Below are 21,216 nucleotides of genomic sequence, written 5' to 3'. Positions count from 1 at the left end.
GTTGGAGCCTAATAACGGTGTCTGCCGCTCCTTGGTGTTCTCCTCCACTGAACAAAGCTGAGCTTTACTCTTCAGGCTATCAGCCTATATCAGATATTAAACTGCATTTGGCCTACTAGTTTGTTTGGGGCCTACTAATGGTATCTGCCGCTCCTTGGTGTTCTCCTCTACTGAACAAAGCTGAGCTTCAATCTTCAGGCTTTCGGCCTATATCAGATATTAAACTGCATTTGGCCTACTAGTTTGGTTGGGGCCTACTAACGGTATCTGCCGCTCCTTGGTGTTCTCCTCCACTGAACAAAGCTGAGCTTCAATCTTCAGGCTTTCGGCCTATATTTACAAATTTTAAACTGCATTTGGACTACTAGTTTGGTTGGGGCCTACTAACGGTGTCTGCCGCTCCTTGGTGTTCTCCTCTCCTGAATAAAGCTGAGCTTCAATCTTCAGGCTTTCGGCCTATATCAGATATTAAACTGCATTTGGCCTACTAGTTTGTTTGGGGCCTACTAACGGTATCTGCCGCTCCTTGGTGTTCTCCTCCACTGAACAAAGCTGAGCTTCAATCTTCAGGCTTTCGTCCTATATCAGATATTAAACTGCATTTGGCCTACAAGTTTGGTTGGGCCCTACTAACGGTGTCTGCCGCTCCTTGGTGTTCTCCTCCACTGAACAAAGCTGAGCTTCAATCTTCAGGCTTTCGGCCTATATCAGATATTAAACTGCATTTGGCCTACTAGTTTGGTTGGTGCCTACTAACGGTGTCTGCCGCTCCTTGGTGTTCTCCACTGAACAAAGCTGAGATTCAATCTTCAGGCTTTCGGCCTATATTTACATATTTAAACTGCATTTGGCCTACTAGTTTGGTTGGGGACTCCTAACGGTGTCTGCCGCTCCTTGGTGTTCTCCTCCACTGAACAAAGCAGAGCTTCAATCTTCAGGCTTTCGTCCTATATCAGATATTAAACTGCATTTGGCCTACTAGTTTGGTTGGGGCCTACAAACAGTGTCTGCCGCTCCTTGGTGTTCTCCTCCAGTGAGCAAAGCTGAGCTTCAATCTTCAGGCTTTCGGCCTATATTTACAAATTTTAAACTGCATTTGGCCTACTAGTTTGGTTGGGGCCTACTAACGGTGTCTGCTGCTCCTTGGTGTACTCCTCCACTGAACAAAGCTGAGCTTCAATCTTCAGGCTTTCGTCCTATATCAGATATTAATCTGCATTCAGCCTACTAGTTTGGTTGGGGCCTACTAATGGTGTCTGCCGCTCCTTGGTTTTCTCCTCCACTGAACAAAGCTGAGCTTCAATCTTCAGGCTTTCGGCCTATATTTACAAATTTTAAACTGCATTTGGCCTACTAGTTTGGTTGGGGCCTACTAACGGTGTCTTCCGCTCCTTGGTGTTCTCCTCCACTGAACAAAGCTGAGCTTCAATCTTCAGGCTTTCGGCCTATATCAGATATTAAACTGCATTTGTCGTACTAGTTTGGTTGGGGCCTACTAACGGTGTCTGCCGCTCCTTGGATTTCTCCTCCACTGAACAAAGCTGAGCTTCAATCTTCAGACTTTTGGCCTATATTTACAAATTTTAAACTGCATTTCGCCCACTAGTTTGGTTGGAGCCTAATAACGGTGTCTGCCGCTCCTTGGTGTTCTCCTCCACTGAACAAAGCTGAGCTTTAATCTTCAGGCTTTTGGCCTATATTTACAAATTATAAACTGCATTTGGCCTACTAGTTTGGTTGGGGTCTACTAACGGTGTCTTCCGCTCCTTGGTGTTCTCCTCCACTGAACAAAGCTGAGCTTCAATCTTCAGGCTTTCGGCCTATATCAGATATTAAACTGCATTTGTCCTACTAGTTTGGTTGGGGCCTACTAACGGTGTCTGCCGCTCCTTGGATTTCTCCTCCACTGAACAAAGCTGAGCTTCAATCTTCAGACTTTTGGCCTATATTTACAAATTTTAAACTGCATTTCGCCCACTAGTTTTGTTGGAGCCTAATAACGGTGTCTGCCGCTCCTTGGTGTTCTCCTCCACTGAACAAAGCTGAGCTTTACTCTTCAGGCTATCAGCCTATATCAGATATTAAACTGCATTTGGCCTACTAGTTTGTTTGGGGCCTACTAATGGTATCTGCCGCTCCTTGGTGTTCTCCTCTACTGAACAAAGCTGAGCTTCAATCTTCAGGCTTTCGGCCTATATCAGATATTAAACTGCATTTGGCCTACAAGTTTGGTTGGGCCCTACTAACGGTGTCTGCCGCTCCTTGGTGTTCTCCTCCACTGAACAAAGCTGAGCTTCAATCTTCAGGCTTTCGGCCTATATCAGATATTAAACTGCATTTGGCCTACTAGTTTGGTTGGTGCCTACTAACGGTGTCTGCCGCTCCTTGGTGTTCTCCACTGAACAAAGCTGAGATTCAATCTTCAGGCTTTCGGCCTATATTTACATATTTAAACTGCATTTGGCCTACTAGTTTGGTTGGGGCCTCCTAACGGTGTCTGCCGCTCCTTGGTGTTCTCCTCCACTGAACAAAGCTGAGCTTCAATCTTCAGGCTTTCGTCCTATATCAGATATTAAACTGCATTTGGCCTACTAGTTTGGTTGGGGCCTACAAACGGTGTCTGCCGCTCCTTGGTGTTCTCCTCCAGTGAGCAAAGCTGAGCTTCAATCTTCAGGCTTTCGGCCTATATTTACAAATTTTAAACTGCATTTGGCCTACTAGTTTGGTTGGGGCCTACTAACGGTGTCTGCTGCTCCTTGGTGTACTCCTCCACTGAACAAAGCTGAGCTTCAATCTTCAGGCTTTCGGCCTATATCAGATATTAATCTGCATTCAGCCTACTAGTTTGGTTGGGGCCTACTAATGGTGTCTGCCGCTCCTTGGTTTTCTCCTCCACTGAACAAAGCTGAGCTTCAATCTTCAGGCTTTCGGCCTATATTTACAAATTTTAAACTGCATTTGGCCTACTAGTTTGGTTGGGGCCTACTAACGGTGTCTTCCGCTCCTTGGTGTTCTCCTCCACTGAACAAAGCTGAGCTTCAATCTTCAGGCTTTCGGCCTATATCAGATATTAAACTGCATTTGTCGTACTAGTTTGGTTGGGGCCTACTAACGGTGTCTGCCGCTCCTTGGATTTCTCCTCCACTGAACAAAGCTGAGCTTCAATCTTCAGACTTTTGGCCTATATTTACAAATTTTAAACTGCATTTCGCCCACTAGTTTGGTTGGAGCCTAATAACGGTGTCTGCCGCTCCTTGGTGTTCTCCTCCACTGAACAAAGCTGAGCTTTAATCTTCAGGCTTTCAGCCTATATTTACAAATTATAAACTGCATTTGGCCTACTAGTTTGGTTGGGGCCTACTAACGGTGTCTTCCGCTCCTTGGTGTTCTCCTCCACTGAACAAAGCTGAGCTTCAATCTTCAGGCTTTCGGCCTATATCAGATATTAAACTGCATTTGTCCTACTAGTTTGGTTGGGGCCTACTAACGGTGTCTGCCGCTCCTTGGATTTCTCCTCCACTGAACAAAGCTGAGCTTCAATCTTCAGACTTTTGGCCTATATTTACAAATTTTAAACTGCATTTCGCCCACTAGTTTGGTTGGAGCCTAATAACGGTGTCTGCCGCTCCTTGGTGTTCTCCTACACTGAACAAAGCTGAGCTTTAATCTTCAGGCTATCGGCCTATATCAGATATTAAACTGCATTTGGCCTACTAGTTTGTTTGGGGCCTACTAATGGTATCTGCCGCTCCTTGGTGTTCTCCTCTACTGAACAAAGCTGAGCTTCAATCTTCAGGCTTTCGGCCTATATCAGATATTAAACTGCATTTGGCCTACTAGTTTGTTTGGGGCCTACTAACGGTATCTGCCGCTCCTTGGTGTTCTCCTCCACTGAACAAAGCTGAGCTTCAATCTTCAGGCTTTCGGCCTATATCAGATATTAAACTGCATTTGGCCTACAAGTTTGGTTGGGCCCTACTAACGGTGTCTGCCGCTCCTTGGTGTTCTCCTCCACTGAACAAAGCTGAGCTTCAATCTTCAGGCTTTCGGCCTATATCAGATATTAAACTGCATTTGGCCTACTAGTTTGGTTGGTGCCTACTAATGGTGTCTGCCGCTCCTTGGTGTTCTCCACTGAACAAAGCTGAGATTCAATCTTCAGGCTTTCGGCCTATATTTACATATTTAAACTGCATTTGGCCTACTAGTTTGGTTGGGGCCTCCTAACGGTGTCTGCCGCTCCTTGGTGTTCTCCTCCACTGAACAAAGCTGAGCTTCAATCTTCAGGCTTTCGTCCTATATCAGATATTAAACTGCATTTGGCCTACTAGTTTGGTTGGGGCCTACAAACGGTGTCTGCCGCTCCTTGGTGTTCTCCTCCAGTGAGCAAAGCTGAGCTTCAATCTTCAGGCTTTCGGCCTATATTTACAAATTTTAAAATGCATTTGGCCTACTAGTTTGGTTGGGGCCTACTAACGGTGTCTGCTGCTCCTTGGTGTACTCCTCCACTGAACAAAGCTGAGCTTCAATCTTCAGGCTTTCGGCCTATATCAGATATTAATCTGCATTCGGCCTACTAGTTTGGTTGGGGCCTACTAATGGTGTCTGCCGCTCCTTGGTTTTCTCCTCCACTGAACAAAGCTGAGCTTCAATCTTCAGACTTTTGGCCTATATTTACAAATTTTAAACTGCATTTCGCCCACTAGTTTGGTTGGAGCCTAATAACGGTGTCTGCCGCTCCTTGGTGTTCTCCTCCACTGAACAAAGCTGAGCTTTACTCTTCAGGCTATCAGCCTATATCAGATATTAAACTGCATTTGGCCTACTAGTTTGTTTGGGGCCTACTAATGGTATCTGCCGCTCCTTGGTGTTCTCCTCTACTGAACAAAGCTGAGCTTCAATCTTCAGGCTTTCGGCCTATATCAGATATTAAACTGCATTTGGCCTACTAGTTTGGTTGGGGCCTACTAACGGTATCTGCCGCTCCTTGGTGTTCTCCTCCACTGAACAAAGCTGAGCTTCAATCTTCAGGCTTTCGGCCTATATTTACAAATTTTAAACTGCATTTGGACTACTAGTTTGGTTGGGGCCTACTAACGGTGTCTGCCGCTCCTTGGTGTTCTCCTCTCCTGAATAAAGCTGAGCTTCAATCTTCAGGCTTTCGGCCTATATCAGATATTAAACTGCATTTGGCCTACTAGTTTGTTTGGGGCCTACTAACGGTATCTGCCGCTCCTTGGTGTTCTCCTCCACTGAACAAAGCTGAGCTTCAATCTTCAGGCTTTCGTCCTATATCAGATATTAAACTGCATTTGGCCTACAAGTTTGGTTGGGCCCTACTAACGGTGTCTGCCGCTCCTTGGTGTTCTCCTCCACTGAACAAAGCTGAGCTTCAATCTTCAGGCTTTCGGCCTATATCAGATATTAAACTGCATTTGGCCTACTAGTTTGGTTGGTGCCTACTAACGGTGTCTGCCGCTCCTTGGTGTTCTCCACTGAACAAAGCTGAGATTCAATCTTCAGGCTTTCGGCCTATATTTACATATTTAAACTGCATTTGGCCTACTAGTTTGGTTGGGGACTCCTAACGGTGTCTGCCGCTCCTTGGTGTTCTCCTCCACTGAACAAAGCAGAGCTTCAATCTTCAGGCTTTCCTCCTATATCAGATATTAAACTGCATTTGGCCTACTAGTTTGGTTGGGGCCTACAAACAGTGTCTGCCGCTCCTTGGTGTTCTCCTCCAGTGAGCAAAGCTGAGCTTCAATCTTCAGGCTTTCGGCCTATATTTACAAATTTTAAACTGCATTTGGCCTACTAGTTTGGTTGGGGCCTACTAACAGTGTCTGCTGCTCCTTGGTGTACTCCTCCACTGAACAAAGCTGAGCTTCAATCTTCAGGCTTTCGTCCTATATCAGATATTAATCTGCATTCAGCCTACTAGTTTGGTTGGGGCCTACTAATGGTGTCTGCCGCTCCTTGGTTTTCTCCTCCACTGAACAAAGCTGAGCTTCAATCTTCAGGCTTTCGGCCTATATTTACAAATTTTAAACTGCATTTGGCCTACTAGTTTGGTTGGGGCCTACTAACGGTGTCTTCCGCTCCTTGGTGTTCTCCTCCACTGAACAAAGCTGAGCTTCAATCTTCAGGCTTTCGGCCTATATCAGATATTAAACTGCATTTGTCGTACTAGTTTGGTTGGGGCCTACTAACGGTGTCTGCCGCTCCTTGGATTTCTCCTCCACTGAACAAAGCTGAGCTTCAATCTTCAGACTTTTGGCCTATATTTACAAATTTTAAACTGCATTTCGCCCACTAGTTTGGTTGGAGCCTAATAACGGTGTCTGCCGCTCCTTGGTGTTCTCCTCCACTGAACAAAGCTGAGCTTTAATCTTCAGGCTTTTGGCCTATATTTACAAATTATAAACTGCATTTGGCCTACTAGTTTGGTTGGGGCCTACTAACGGTGTCTTCCGCTCCTTGGTGTTCTCCTCCACTGAACAAAGCTGAGCTTCAATCTTCAGGCTTTCGGCCTATATCAGATATTAAACTGCATTTGTCCTACTAGTTTGGTTGGGGCCTACTAACGGTGTCTGCCGCTCCTTGGATTTCTCCTCCACTGAACAAAGCTGAGCTTCAATCTTCAGACTTTTGGCCTATATTTACAAATTTTAAACTGCATTTCGCCCACTAGTTTGGTTGGAGCCTAATAACGGTGTCTGCCGCTCCTTGGTGTTCTCCTACACTGAACAAAGCTGTGCTTTAATCTTCAGGCTATCGGCCTATATCAGATATTAAACTGCATTTGGCCTACTAGTTTGTTTGGGGCCTAGTAATGGTATCTGCCGCTCCTTGGTGTTCTCCTCTACTGAACAAAGCTGAGCTTCAATCTTCAGGCTTTCGGCCTATATCAGATATTAAACTGCATTTGGCCTACTAGTTTGTTTGGGGCCTACTAACGGTATCTGCCGCTCCTTGGTGTTCTCCTCCACTGAACAAAGCTGAGCTTCAATCTTCAGGCTTTCAGCCTATATCAGATATTAAACTGCATTTGGCCTACAAGTTTGGTTGGGCCCTACTAACGGTGTCTGCCGCTCCTTGGTGTTCTCCTCCACTGAACAAAGCTGAGCTTCAATCTTCAGGCTTTCGGCCTATATCAGATATTAAACTGCATTTGGCCTACTAGTTTGGTTGGTGCCTACTAATGGTGTCTGCCGCTCCTTGGTGTTCTCCACTGAACAAAGCTGAGATTCAATCTTCAGGCTTTCGGCCTATATTTACATATTTAAACTGCATTTGGCCTACTAGTTTGGTTGGGGCCTCCTAACGGTGTCTGCCGCTCCTTGGTGTTCTCCTCCACTGAACAAAGCTAAGCTTCAATCTTCAGGCTTTCGTCCTATATCAGATATTAAACTGCATTTGGCCTACTAGATTGGTTGGGGCCTACAAACGGTGTCTGCCGCTCCTTGGTGTTCTCCTCCAGTGAGCAAAGCTGAGCTTCAATCTTCAGGCTTTCGGCCTATATTTACAAATTTTAAAATGCATTTGGCCTACTAGTTTGGTTGGGGCCTACTAACGGTGTCTGCTGCTCCTTGGTGTACTCCTCCACTGAACAAAGCTGAGCTTCAATCTTCAGGCTTTCGGCCTATATCAGATATTAATCTGCATTCGGCCTACTAGTTTGGTTGGGGCCTACTAATGGTGTCTGCCGCTCCTTGGTTTTCTCCTCCACTGAACAAAGCTGAGCTTCAATCTTCAGGCTTTCGGCCTATATTTACAAATTTTAAACTGCATTTGGCCTACTAGTTTGGTTGGGGCCTACTAACGGTGTCTTCCGCTCCTTGGTGTTCTCCTCCACTGAACAAAGCTGAGCTTCAATCTTCAGGCTTTTTGGCCTATATCAGATATTAAACTGCATTTGTCCTACTAGTTTGGTTGGGTATACTAACGGTGTCTGCCGCTCCTTGGATTTCTCCTCCACTGAACAAAGCTGAGCTTCAATCTTCAGACTTTTGGCCTATATTTACAAATTTTAAACTGCATTTCGCCCACTAGTTTGGTTGGAGCCTAATAACGGTGTCTGCCGCTCCTTGGTGTTCTCCTCCAGTGAACAAAGCTGAGCTTTAATCTTCAGGCTTTCGGCCTATATTTACAAATTTTAAACTGCATTTGGCCTACTAGTTTGGTTGGGGCCTACTAACGGTGTCTTCCGCTCCTTGGTGTTCTCCTCCACTGAACAAAGCTGAGCTTCAATCTTCAGGCTTTCGGCCTATATCAGATATTAAACTGCATTTGTCCTACTAGTTTGGTTGGGGCCTACTAACGGTGTCTGCCGCTCCTTGGATTTCTCCTCCACTGAACAAAGCTGAGCTTCAATCTTCAGACTTTTGGCCTATATTTACAAATTTTAAACTGCATTTCGCCCACTAGTTTGGTTGGAGCCTAATAACGGTGTCTGCCGCTCCTTGGTGTTCTCCTCCACTGAACAAAGCTGAGCTTTACTCTTCAGGCTATCAGCCTATATCAGATATTAAACTGCATTTGGCCTACTAGTTTGTTTGGGGCCTACTAATGGTATCTGCCGCTCCTTGGTGTTCTCCTCTACTGAACAAAGCTGAGCTTCAATCTTCAGGCTTTCGGCCTATATCAGATATTAAACTGCATTTGGCCTACAAGTTTGGTTGGGCCCTACTAACGGTGTCTGCCGCTCCTTGGTGTTCTCCTCCACTGAACAAAGCTGAGCTTCAATCTTCAGGCTTTCGGCCTATATCAGATATTAAACTGCATTTGGCCTACTAGTTTGGTTGGTGCCTACTAACGGTGTCTGCCGCTCCTTGGTGTTCTCCACTGAACAAAGCTGAGATTCAATCTTCAGGCTTTCGGCCTATATTTACATATTTAAACTGCATTTGGCCTACTAGTTTGGTTGGGGCCTCCTAACGGTGTCTGCCGCTCCTTGGTGTTCTCCTCCACTGAACAAAGCTGAGCTTCAATCTTCAGGCTTTCGTCCTATATCAGATATTAAACTGCATTTGGCCTACTAGTTTGGTTGGGGCCTACAAACGGTGTCTGCCGCTCCTTGGTGTTCTCCTCCAGTGAGCAAAGCTGAGCTTCAATCTTCAGGCTTTCGGCCTATATTTACAAATTTTAAACTGCATTTGGCCTACTAGTTTGGTTGGGGCCTACTAACGGTGTCTGCTGCTCCTTGGTGTACTCCTCCACTGAACAAAGCTGAGCTTCAATCTTCAGGCTTTCGGCCTATATCAGATATTTATCTGCATTCAGCCTACTAGTTTGGTTGGGGCCTACTAATGGTGTCTGCCGCTCCTTGGTTTTCTCCTCCACTGAACAAAGCTGAGCTTCAATCTTCAGGCTTTCGGCCTATATTTACAAATTTTAAACTGCATTTGGCCTACTAGATTGGTTGGGGCCTACTAACGGTGTCTTCCGCTCCTTGGTGTTCTTCTCCACTGAACAAAGCTGAGCTTCAATCTTCAGGCTTTCGGCCTATATCAGATATTAAACTGCATTTGTCGTACTAGTTTGGTTGGGGCCTACTAACGGTGTCTGCCGCTCCTTGGATTTCTCCTCCACTGAACAAAGCTGAGCTTCAATCTTCAGACTTTTGGCCTATATTTACAAATTTTAAACTGCATTTCGCCCACTAGTTTGGTTGGAGCCTAATAACGGTGTCTGCCGCTCCTTGGTGTTCTCCTCCACTGAACAAAGCTGAGCTTTAATCTTCAGGCTTTCGGCCTATATTTACAAATTATAAACTGCATTTGGCCTACTAGTTTGGTTGGGGCCTACTAACGGTGTCTTCCGCTCCTTGGTGTTCTCCTCCACTGAACAAAGCTGAGCTTCAATCTTCAGGCTTTCGGCCTATATCAGATATTAAACTGCATTTGTCCTACTAGTTTGGTTGGGGCCTACTAACGGTGTCTGCCGCTCCTTGGATTTCTCCTCCACTGAACAAAGCTGAGCTTCAATCTTCAGACTTTTGGCCTATATTTACAAATTTTAAACTGCATTTCGCCCACTAGTTTGGTTGGAGCCTAATAACGGTGTCTGCCGCTCCTTGGTGTTCTCCTACACTGAACAAAGCTGAGCTTTAATCTTCAGGCTATCGGCCTATATCAGATATTAAACTGCATTTGGCCTACTAGTTTGTTTGGGGCCTACTAATGGTATCTGCCGCTCCTTGGTGTTCTCCTCTACTGAACAAAGCTGAGCTTCAATCTTCAGGCTTTCGGCCTATATCAGATATTAAACTGCATTTGGCCTACTAGTTTGTTTGGGGCCTACTAACGGTATCTGCCGCTCCTTGGTGTTCTCCTCCACTGAACAAAGCTGAGCTTCAATCTTCAGGCTTTCGGCCTATATCAGATATTAAACTGCATTTGGCCTACAAGTTTGGTTGGGCCCTACTAACGGTGTCTGCCGCTCCTTGGTGTTCTCCTCCACTGAACAAAGCTGAGCTTCAATCTTCAGGCTTTCGGCCTATATCAGATATTAAACTGCATTTGGCCTACTAGTTTGGTTGGTGCCTACTAATGGTGTCTGCCGCTCCTTGGTGTTCTCCACTGAACAAAGCTGAGATTCAATCTTCAGGCTTTCGGCCTATATTTACATATTTAAACTGCATTTGGCCTACTAGTTTGGTTGGGGCCTCCTAACGGTGTCTGCCGCTCCTTGGTGTTCTCCTCCACTGAACAAAGCTGAGCTTCAATCTTCAGGCTTTCGTCCTATATCAGATATTAAACTGCATTTGGCCTACTAGTTTGGTTGGGGCCTACAAACGGTGTCTGCCGCTCCTTGGTGTTCTCCTCCAGTGAGCAAAGCTGAGCTTCAATCTTCAGGCTTTCGGCCTATATTTACAAATTTTAAAATGCATTTGGCCTACTAGTTTGGTTGGGGCCTACTAACGGTGTCTGCTGCTCCTTGGTGTACTCCTCCACTGAACAAAGCTGAGCTTCAATCTTCAGGCTTTCGGCCTATATCAGATATTAATCTGCATTCGGCCTACTAGTTTGGTTGGGGCCTACTAATGGTGTCTGCCGCTCCTTGGTTTTCTCCTCCACTGAACAAAGCTGAGCTTCAATCTTCAGACTTTTGGCCTATATTTACAAATTTTAAACTGCATTTCGCCCACTAGTTTGGTTGGAGCCTAATAACGGTGTCTGCCGCTCCTTGGTGTTCTCCTCCACTGAACAAAGCTGAGCTTTACTCTTCAGGCTATCAGCCTATATCAGATATTAAACTGCATTTGGCCTACTAGTTTGTTTGGGGCCTACTAATGGTATCTGCCGCTCCTTGGTGTTCTCCTCTACTGAACAAAGCTGAGCTTCAATCTTCAGGCTTTCGGCCTATATCAGATATTAAACTGCATTTGGCCTACTAGTTTGGTTGGGGCCTACTAACGGTATCTGCCGCTCCTTGGTGTTCTCCTCCACTGAACAAAGCTGAGCTTCAATCTTCAGGCTTTCGGCCTATATTTACAAATTTTAAACTGCATTTGGACTACTAGTTTGGTTGGGGCCTACTAACGGTGTCTGCCGCTCCTTGGTGTTCTCCTCTCCTGAATAAAGCTGAGCTTCAATCTTCAGGCTTTCGGCCTATATCAGATATTAAACTGCATTTGGCCTACTAGTTTGTTTGGGGCCTACTAACGGTATCTGCCGCTCCTTGGTGTTCTCCTCCACTGAACAAAGCTGAGCTTCAATCTTCAGGCTTTCGTCCTATATCAGATATTAAACTGCATTTGGCCTACAAGTTTGGTTGGGCCCTACTAACGGTGTCTGCCGCTCCTTGGTGTTCTCCTCCACTGAACAAAGCTGAGCTTCAATCTTCAGGCTTTCGGCCTATATCAGATATTAAACTGCATTTGGCCTACTAGTTTGGTTGGTGCCTACTAATGGTGTCTGCCGCTCCTTGGTGTTCTCCACTGAACAAAGCTGAGATTCAATCTTCAGGCTTTCGGCCTATATTTACATATTTAAACTGCATTTGGCCTACTAGTTTGGTTGGGGCCTCCTAACGGTGTCTGCCGCTCCTTGGTGTTCTCCTCCACTGAACAAAGCTGAGCTTCAATCTTCAGGCTTTCGTCCTATATCAGATATTAAACTGCATTTGGCCTACTAGTTTGGTTGGGGCCTACAAACGGTGTCTGCCGCTCCTTGGTGTTCTCCTCCAGTGAGCAAAGCTGAGCTTCAATCTTCAGGCTTTCGGCCTATATTTACAAATTTTAAAATGCATTTGGCCTACTAGTTTGGTTGGCGCCTACTAACGGTGTCTGCTGCTCCTTGGTGTACTCCTCCACTGAACAAAGCTGAGCTTCAATCTTCAGGCTTTCGGCCTATATCAGATATTAATCTGCATTCGGCCTACTAGTTTGGTTGGGGCCTACTAATGGTGTCTGCCGCTCCTTGGTTTTCTCCTCCACTGAACAAAGCTGAGCTTCAATCTTCAGGCTTTCGGCCTATATTTACAAATTTTAAACTGCATTTGGCCTACTAGTTTGGTTGGGGCCTACTAACGGTGTCTTCCGCTCCTTGGTGTTCTCCTCCACTGAACAAAGCTGAGCTTCAATCTTCAGGCTTTCGGCCTATATCAGATATTAAACTGCATTTGTCCTACTAGTTTGGTTGGGTATACTAACGGTGTCTGCCGCTCCTTGGATTTCTCCTCCACTGAACAAAGCTGAGCTTCAATCTTCAGACTTTTGGCCTATATTTACAAATTTTAAACTGCATTTCGCCCACTAGTTTGGTTGGAGCCTAATAACGGTGTCTGCCGCTCCTTGGTGTTCTCCTCCACTGAACAAAGCTGAGCTTTACTCTTCAGGCTATCAGCCTATATCAGATATTAAACTGCATTTGGCCTACTAGTTTGTTTGGGGCCTACTAACGGTATCTGCCGCTCCTTGGTGTTCTCCTCCACTGAACAAAGCTGAGCTTCAATCTTCAGGCTTTCGTCCTATATCAGATATTAAACTGCATTTGGCCTACAAGTTTGGTTGGGCCCTACTAACGGTGTCTGCCGCTCCTTGGTGTTCTCCTCCACTGAACAAAGCTGAGCTTCAATCTTCAGGCTTTCGGCCTATATCAGATATTAAACTGCATTTGGCCTACTAGTTTGGTTGGTGCCTACTAACGGTGTCTGCCGCTCCTTGGTGTTCTCCACTGAACAAAGCTGAGATTCAATCTTCAGGCTTTCGGCCTATATTTACATATTTAAACTGCATTTGGCCTACTAGTTTGGTTGGGGACTCCTAACGGTGTCTGCCGCTCCTTGGTGTTCTCCTCCACTGAACAAAGCAGAGCTTCAATCTTCAGGCTTTCGTCCTATATCAGATATTAAACTGCATTTGGCCTACTAGTTTGGTTGGGGCCTACAAACGGTGTCTGCCGCTCCTTGGTGTTCTCCTCCAGTGAGCAAAGCTGAGCTTCAATCTTCAGGCTTTCGGCCTATATTTACAAATTTTAAACTGCATTTGGCCTACTAGTTTGGTTGGGTCCTACTAACGGTGTCTGCTGCTCCTTGGTGTACTCCTCCACTGAACAAAGCTGAGCTTCAATCTTCAGGCTTTCGGCCTATATCAGATATTAATCTGCATTCAGCCTACTAGTTTGGTTGGGGCCTACTAATGGTGTCTGCCGCTCCTTGGTTTTCTCCTCCACTGAACAAAGCTGAGCTTCAATCTTCAGACTTTTGGCCTATATTTACAAATTTTAAACTGCATTTCGCCCACTAGTTTGGTTGGAGCCTAATAACGGTGTCTGCCGCTCCTTGGTGTTCTCCTACACTGAACAAAGCTGTGCTTTAATCTTCAGGCTATCGGCCTATATCAGATATTAAACTGCATTTGGCCTACTAGTTTGTTTGGGGCCTAGTAATGGTATCTGCCGCTCCTTGGTGTTCTCCTCTACTGAACAAAGCTGAGCTTCAATCTTCAGGCTTTCGGCCTATATCAGATATTAAACTGCATTTGGCCTACTAGTTTGTTTGGGGCCTACTAACGGTATCTGCCGCTCCTTGGTGTTCTCCTCCACTGAACAAAGCTGAGCTTCAATCTTCAGGCTTTCAGCCTATATCAGATATTAAACTGCATTTGGCCTACAAGTTTGGTTGGGCCCTACTAACGGTGTCTGCCGCTCCTTGGTGTTCTCCTCCACTGAACAAAGCTGAGCTTCAATCTTCAGGCTTTCGGCCTATATCAGATATTAAACTGCATTTGGCCTACTAGTTTGGTTGGTGCCTACTAATGGTGTCTGCCGCTCCTTGGTGTTCTCCACTGAACAAAGCTGAGATTCAATCTTCAGGCTTTCGGCCTATATTTACATATTTAAACTGCATTTGGCCTACTAGTTTGGTTGGGGCCTCCTAACGGTGTCTGCCGCTCCTTGGTGTTCTCCTCCACTGAACAAAGCTGAGCTTCAATCTTCAGGCTTTCGTCCTATATCAGATATTAAACTGCATTTGGCCTACTAGATTGGTTGGGGCCTACAAACGGTGTCTGCCGCTCCTTGGTGTTCTCCTCCAGTGAGCAAAGCTGAGCTTCAATCTTCAGGCTTTCGGCCTATATTTACAAATTTTAAAATGCATTTGGCCTACTAGTTTGGTTGGGGCCTACTAACGGTGTCTGCTGCTCCTTGGTGTACTCCTCCACTGAACAAAGCTGAGCTTCAATCTTCAGGCTTTCGGCCTATATCAGATATTAATCTGCATTCGGCCTACTAGTTTGGTTGGGGCCTACTAATGGTGTCTGCCGCTCCTTGGTTTTCTCCTCCACTGAACAAAGCTGAGCTTCAATCTTCAGGCTTTCGGCCTATATTTACAAATTTTAAACTGCATTTGGCCTACTAGTTTGGTTGGGGCCTACTAACGGTGTCTTCCGCTCCTTGGTGTTCTCCTCCACTGAACAAAGCTGAGCTTCAATCTTCAGGCTTTCAGCCTATATCAGATATTAAACTGCATTTGTCCTACTAGTTTGGTTGGGTATACTAACGGTGTCTGCCGCTCCTTGGATTTCTCCTCCACTGAACAAAGCTGAGCTTCAATCTTCAGACTTTTGGCCTATATTTACAAATTTTAAACTGCATTTCGCCCACTAGTTTGGTTGGAGCCTAATAACGGTGTCTGCCGCTCCTTGGTGTTCTCCTCCACTGAACAAAGCTGAGCTTTACTCTTCAGGCTATCAGCCTATATCAGATATTAAACTGCATTTGGCCTACTAGTTTGTTTGGGGCCTACTAACGGTATCTGCCGCTCCTTGGTGTTCTCCTCCACTGAACAAAGCTGAGCTTCAATCTTCAGGCTTTCGTCCTATATCAGATATTAAACTGCATTTGGCCTACAAGTTTGGTTGGGCCCTACTAACGGTGTCTGCCGCTCCTTGGTGTTCTCCTCCACTGAACAAAGCTGAGCTTCAATCTTCAGGCTTTCGGCCTATATCAGATATTAAACTGCATTTGGCCTACTAGTTTGGTTGGTGCCTACTAACGGTGTCTGCCGCTCCTTGGTGTTCTCCACTGAACAAAGCTGAGATTCAATCTTCAGGCTTTCGGCCTATATTTACATATTTAAACTGCATTTGGCCTACTAGTTTGGTTGGGGACTCCTAACGGTGTCTGCCGCTCCTTGGTGTTCTCCTCCACTGAACAAAGCAGAGCTTCAATCTTCAGGCTTTCGTCCTATATCAGATATTAAACTGCATTTGGCCTACTAGTTTGGTTGGGGCCTACAAACGGTGTCTGCCGCTCCTTGGTGTTCTCCTCCAGTGAGCAAAGCTGAGCTTCAATCTTCAGGCTTTCGGCTTATATTTACAAATTTTAAACTGCATTTGGCCTACTAGTTTGGTTGGGTCCTACTAACGGTGTCTGCTGCTCCTTGGTGTACTCCTCCACTGAACAAAGCTGAGCTTCAATCTTCAGGCTTTCGGCCTATATCAGATATTAATCTGCATTCAGCCTACTAGTTTGGTTGGGGCCTACTAATGGTGTCTGCCGCTCCTTGGTTTTCTCCTCCACTGAACAAAGCTGAGCTTCAATCTTCAGACTTTTGGCCTATATTTACAAATTTTAAACTGCATTTCGCCCACTAGTTTGGTTGGAGCCTAATAACGGTGTCTGCCGCTCCTTGGTGTTCTCCTCCACTGAACAAAGCTGAGCTTTAATCTTCAGGCTTTTGGCCTATATTTACAAATTATAAACTGCATTTGGCCTACTAGTTTGGTTGGGGCCTACTAACGGTGTCTTCCGCTCCTTGGTGTTCTCCTCCACTGAACAAAGCTGAGCTTCAATCTTCAGGCTTTCGGCCTATATCAGATATTAAACTGCATTTGTCCTACTAGTTTGGTTGGGGCCTACTAACGGTGTCTGCCGCTCCTTGGATTTCTCCTCCACTGAACAAAGCTGAGCTTCAATCTTCAGACTTTTGGCCTATATTTACAAATTTTAAACTGCATTTCGCCCACTAGTTTGGTTGGAGCCTAATAACGGTGTCTGCAGCTCCTTGGTGTTCTCCTACACTGAACAAAGCTGTGCTTTAATCTTCAGGCTATCGGCCTATATCAGATATTAAACTGCATTTGGCCTACTAGTTTGTTTGGGGCCTAGTAATGGTATCTGCCGCTCCTTGGTGTTCTCCTCTACTGAACAAAGCTGAGCTTCAATCTTCAGGCTTTCGGCCTATATCAGATATTAAACTGCATTTGGCCTACTAGTTTGTTTGGGGCCTACTAACGGTATCTGCCGCTCCTTGGTGTTCTCCTCCACTGAACAAAGCTGAGCTTCAATCTTCAGGCTTTCAGCCTATATCAGATATTAAACTGCATTTGGCCTACAAGTTTGGTTGGGCCCTACTAGCGGTGTCTGCCGCTCCTTGGTGTTCTCCTCCACTGAACAAAGCTGAGCTTCAATCTTCAGGCTTTCGGCCTATATCAGATATTAAACTGCATTTGGCCTACTAGTTTGGTTGGTGCCTACTAATGGTGTCTGCCGCTCCTTGGTGTTCTCCACTGAACAAAGCTGAGATTCAATCTTCAGGCTTTCGGCCTATATTTACATATTTAAACTGCATTTGGCCTACTAGTTTGGTTGGGGCCTCCTAACGGTGTCTGCCGCTCCTTGGTGTTCTCCTCCACTGAACAAAGCTGAGCTTCAATCTTCAGGCTTTCGTCCTATATCAGATATTAAACTGCATTTGGCCTACTAGATTGGTTGGGGCCTACAAACGGTGTCTGCCGCTCCTTGGTGTTCTCCTCCAGTGAGCAAAGCTGAGCTTCAATCTTCAGGCTTTCGGCCTATATTTACAAATTTTAAAATGCATTTGGCCTACTAGTTTGGTTGGGGCCTACTAACGGTGTCTGCTGCTCCTTGGTGTACTCCTCCACTGAACAAAGCTGAGCTTCAATCTTCAGGCTTTCGGCCTATATCAGATATTAATCTGCATTCGGCCTACTAGTTTGGTTGGGGCCTACTAATGGTGTCTGCCGCTCCTTGGTTTTCTCCTCCACTGAACAAAGCTGAGCTTCAATCTTCAGGCTTTCGGCCTATATTTACAAATTTTAAACTGCATTTGGCCTACTAGTTTGGTTGGGGCCTACTAACGGTGTCTTCCGCTCCTTGGTGTTCTCCTCCACTGAACAAAGCTGAGCTTCAATCTTCAGGCTTTTTGGCCTATATCAGATATTAAACTGCATTTGTCCTACTAGTTTGGTTGGGTATACTAACGGTGTCTGCCGCTCCTTGGATTTCTCCTCCACTGAACAAAGCTGAGCTTCAATCTTCAGACTTTTGGCCTATATTTACAAATTTTAAACTGCATTTCGCCCACTAGTTTGGTTGGAGCCTAATAACGGTGTCTGCCGCTCCTTGGTGTTCTCCTCCAGTGAACAAAGCTGAGCTTTAATCTTCAGGCTTTCGGCCTATATTTACAAATTTTAAACTGCATTTGGCCTACTAGTTTGGTTGGGGCCTACTAACGGTGTCTTCCGCTCCTTGGTGTTCTCCTCCACTGAACAAAGCTGAGCTTCAATCTTCAGGCTTTCGGCCTATATCAGATATTAAACTGCATTTGTCCTACTAGTTTGGTTGGGGCCTACTAACGGTGTCTGCCGCTCCTTGGATTTCTCCTCCACTGAACAAAGCTGAGCTTCAATCTTCAGACTTTTGGCCTATATTTACAAATTTTAAACTGCATTTCGCCCACTAGTTTGGTTGGAGCCTAATAACGGTGTCTGCCGCTCCTTGGTGTTCTCCTCCACTGAACAAAGCTGAGCTTTACTCTTCAGGCTATCAGCCTATATCAGATATTAAACTGCATTTGGCCTACTAGTTTGTTTGGGGCCTACTAATGGTATCTGCCGCTCCTTGGTGTTCTCCTCTACTGAACAAAGCTGAGCTTCAATCTTCAGGCTTTCGGCCTATATCAGATATTAAACTGCATTTGGCCTACAAGTTTGGTTGGGCCCTACTAACGGTGTCTGCCGCTCCTTGGTGTTCTCCTCCACTGAACAAAGCTGAGCTTCAATCTTCAGGCTTTCGGCCTATATCAGATATTAAACTGCATTTGGCCTACTAGTTTGGTTGGTGCCTACTAACGGTGTCTGCCGCTCCTTGGTGTTCTCCACTGAACAAAGCTGAGATTCAATCTTCAGGCTTTCGGCCTATATTTACATATTTAAACTGCATTTGGCCTACTAGTTTGGTTGGGGCCTCCTAACGGTGTCTGCCGCTCCTTGGTGTTCTCCTCCACTGAACAAAGCTGAGCTTCAATCTTCAGGCTTTCGTCCTATATCAGATATTAAACTGCATTTGGCCTACTAGTTTGGTTGGGGCCTACAAACGGTGTCTGCCGCTCCTTGGTGTTCTCCTCCAGTGAGCAAAGCTGAGCTTCAATCTTCAGGCTTTCGGCCTATATTTACAAATTTTAAACTGCATTTGGCCTACTAGTTTGGTTGGGGCCTACTAACGGTGTCTGCTGCTCCTTGGTGTACTCCTCCACTGAACAAAGCTGAGCTTCAATCTTCAGGCTTTCGGCCTATATCAGATATTAATCTGCATTCAGCCTACTAGTTTGGTTGGGGCCTACTAATGGTGTCTGCCGCTCCTTGGTTTTCTCCTCCACTGAACAAAGCTGAGCTTCAATCTTCAGGCTTTCGGCCTATATTTACAAATTTTAAACTGCATTTGGCCTACTAGTTTGGTTGGGGCCTACTAACGGTGTCTTCCGCTCCTTGGTGTTCTCCTCCACTGAACAAAGCTGAGCTTCAATCTTCAGGCTTTCGGCCTATATCAGATATTAAACTGCATTTGTCGTACTAGTTTGGTTGGGGCCTACTAACGGTGTCTGCCGCTCCTTGGATTTCTCCTCCACTGAACAAAGCTGAGCTTCAATCTTCAGACTTTTGGCCTATATTTACAAATTTTAAACTGCATTTCGCCCACTAGTTTGGTTGGAGCCTAATAACGGTGTCTGCCGCTCCTTGGTGTTCTCCTCCACTGAACAAAGCTGAGCTTTAATCTTCAGGCTTTCGGCCTATATTTACAAATTATAAACTGCATTTGGCCTACTAGTTTGGTTGGGGCCTACTAACGGTGTCTTCCGCTCCTTGGTGTTCTCCTCCACTGAACAAAGCTGAGCTTCAATCTTCAGGCTTTCGGCCTATATCAGATATTAAACTGCATTTGTCCTACTAGTTTGGTTGGGGCCTACTAACGGTGTCTGCCGCTCCTTGGATTTCTCCTCCACTGAACAAAGCTGAGCTTCAATCTTCAGACTTTTGGCCTATATTTACAAATTTTAAACTGCATTTCGCCCACTAGTTTGGTTGGAGCCTAATAACGGTGTCTGCCGCTCCTTGGTGTTCTCCTACACTGAACAAAGCTGAGCTTTAATCTTCAGGCTATCGGCCTATATCAGATATTAAACTGCATTTGGCCTACTAGTTTGTTTGGGGCCTACTAATGGTATCTGCCGCTCCTTGGTGTTCTCCTCTACTGAACAAAGCTGAGCTTCAATCTTCAGGCTTTCGGCCTATATCAGATATTAAACTGCATTTGGCCTACTAGTTTGTTTGGGGCCTACTAACGGTATCTGCCGCTCCTTGGTGTTCTCCTCCACTGAACAAAGCTGAGCTTCAATCTTCAGGCTTTCGGCCTATATCAGATATTAAACTGCATTTGGCCTACAAGTTTGGTTGGGCCCTACTAACGGTGTCTGCCGCTCCTTGGTGTTCTCCTCCACTGAACAAAGCTGAGCTTCAATCTTCAGGCTTTCGGCCTATATCAGATATTAAACTGCATTTGGCCTACTAGTTTGGTTGGTGCCTACTAATGGTGTCTGCCGCTCCTTGGTGTTCTCCACTGAACAAAGCTGAGATTCAATCTTCAGGCTTTCGGCCTATATTTACATATTTAAACTGCATTTGGCCTACTAGTTTGGTTGGGGCCTCCTAACGGTGTCTGCCGCTCCTTGGTGTTCTCCTCCACTGAACAAAGCTGAGCTTCAATCTTCAGGCTTTCGTCCTATATCAGATATTAAACTGCATTTGGCCTACTAGTTTGGTTGGGGCCTACAAACGGTGTCTGCCGCTCCTTGGTGTTCTCCTCCAGTGAGCAAAGCTGAGCTTCAATCTTCAGGCTTTCGGCCTATATTTACAAATTTTAAAATGCATTTGGCCTACTAGTTTGGTTGGGGCCTACTAACGGTGTCTGCTGCTCCTTGGTGTACTCCTCCACTGAACAAAGCTGAGCTTCAATCTTCAGGCTTTCGGCCTATATCAGATATTAATCTGTATTCGGCCTACTAGTTTGGTTGGGGCCTACTAATGGTGTCTGCCGCTCCTTGGTTTTCTCCTCCACTGAACAAAGCTGAGCTTCAATCTTCAGACTTTTGGCCTATATTTACAAATTTTAAACTGCATTTCGCCCACTAGTTTGGTTGGAGCCTAATAACGGTGTCTGCCGCTCCTTGGTGTTCTCCTCCACTGAACAAAGCTGAGCTTTACTCTTCAGGCTATCAGCCTATATCAGATATTAAACTGCATTTGGCCTACTAGTTTGTTTGGGGCCTACTAATGGTATCTGCCGCTCCTTGGTGTTCTCCTCTACTGAACAAAGCTGAGCTTCAATCTTCAGGCTTTCGGCCTATATCAGATATTAAACTGCATTTGGCCTACTAGTTTGGTTGGGGCCTACTAACGGTATCTGCCGCTCC

This window comes from Ranitomeya variabilis, chromosome 4, assembly GCF_051348905.1.
Source record: "Ranitomeya variabilis isolate aRanVar5 chromosome 4, aRanVar5.hap1, whole genome shotgun sequence".
NCBI lineage: Eukaryota > Metazoa > Chordata > Amphibia > Anura > Dendrobatidae > Ranitomeya > Ranitomeya variabilis.
The sequence above is the reverse complement of the archived record's forward strand: the minus strand, read 5'-3'. Positions refer to the sequence as shown.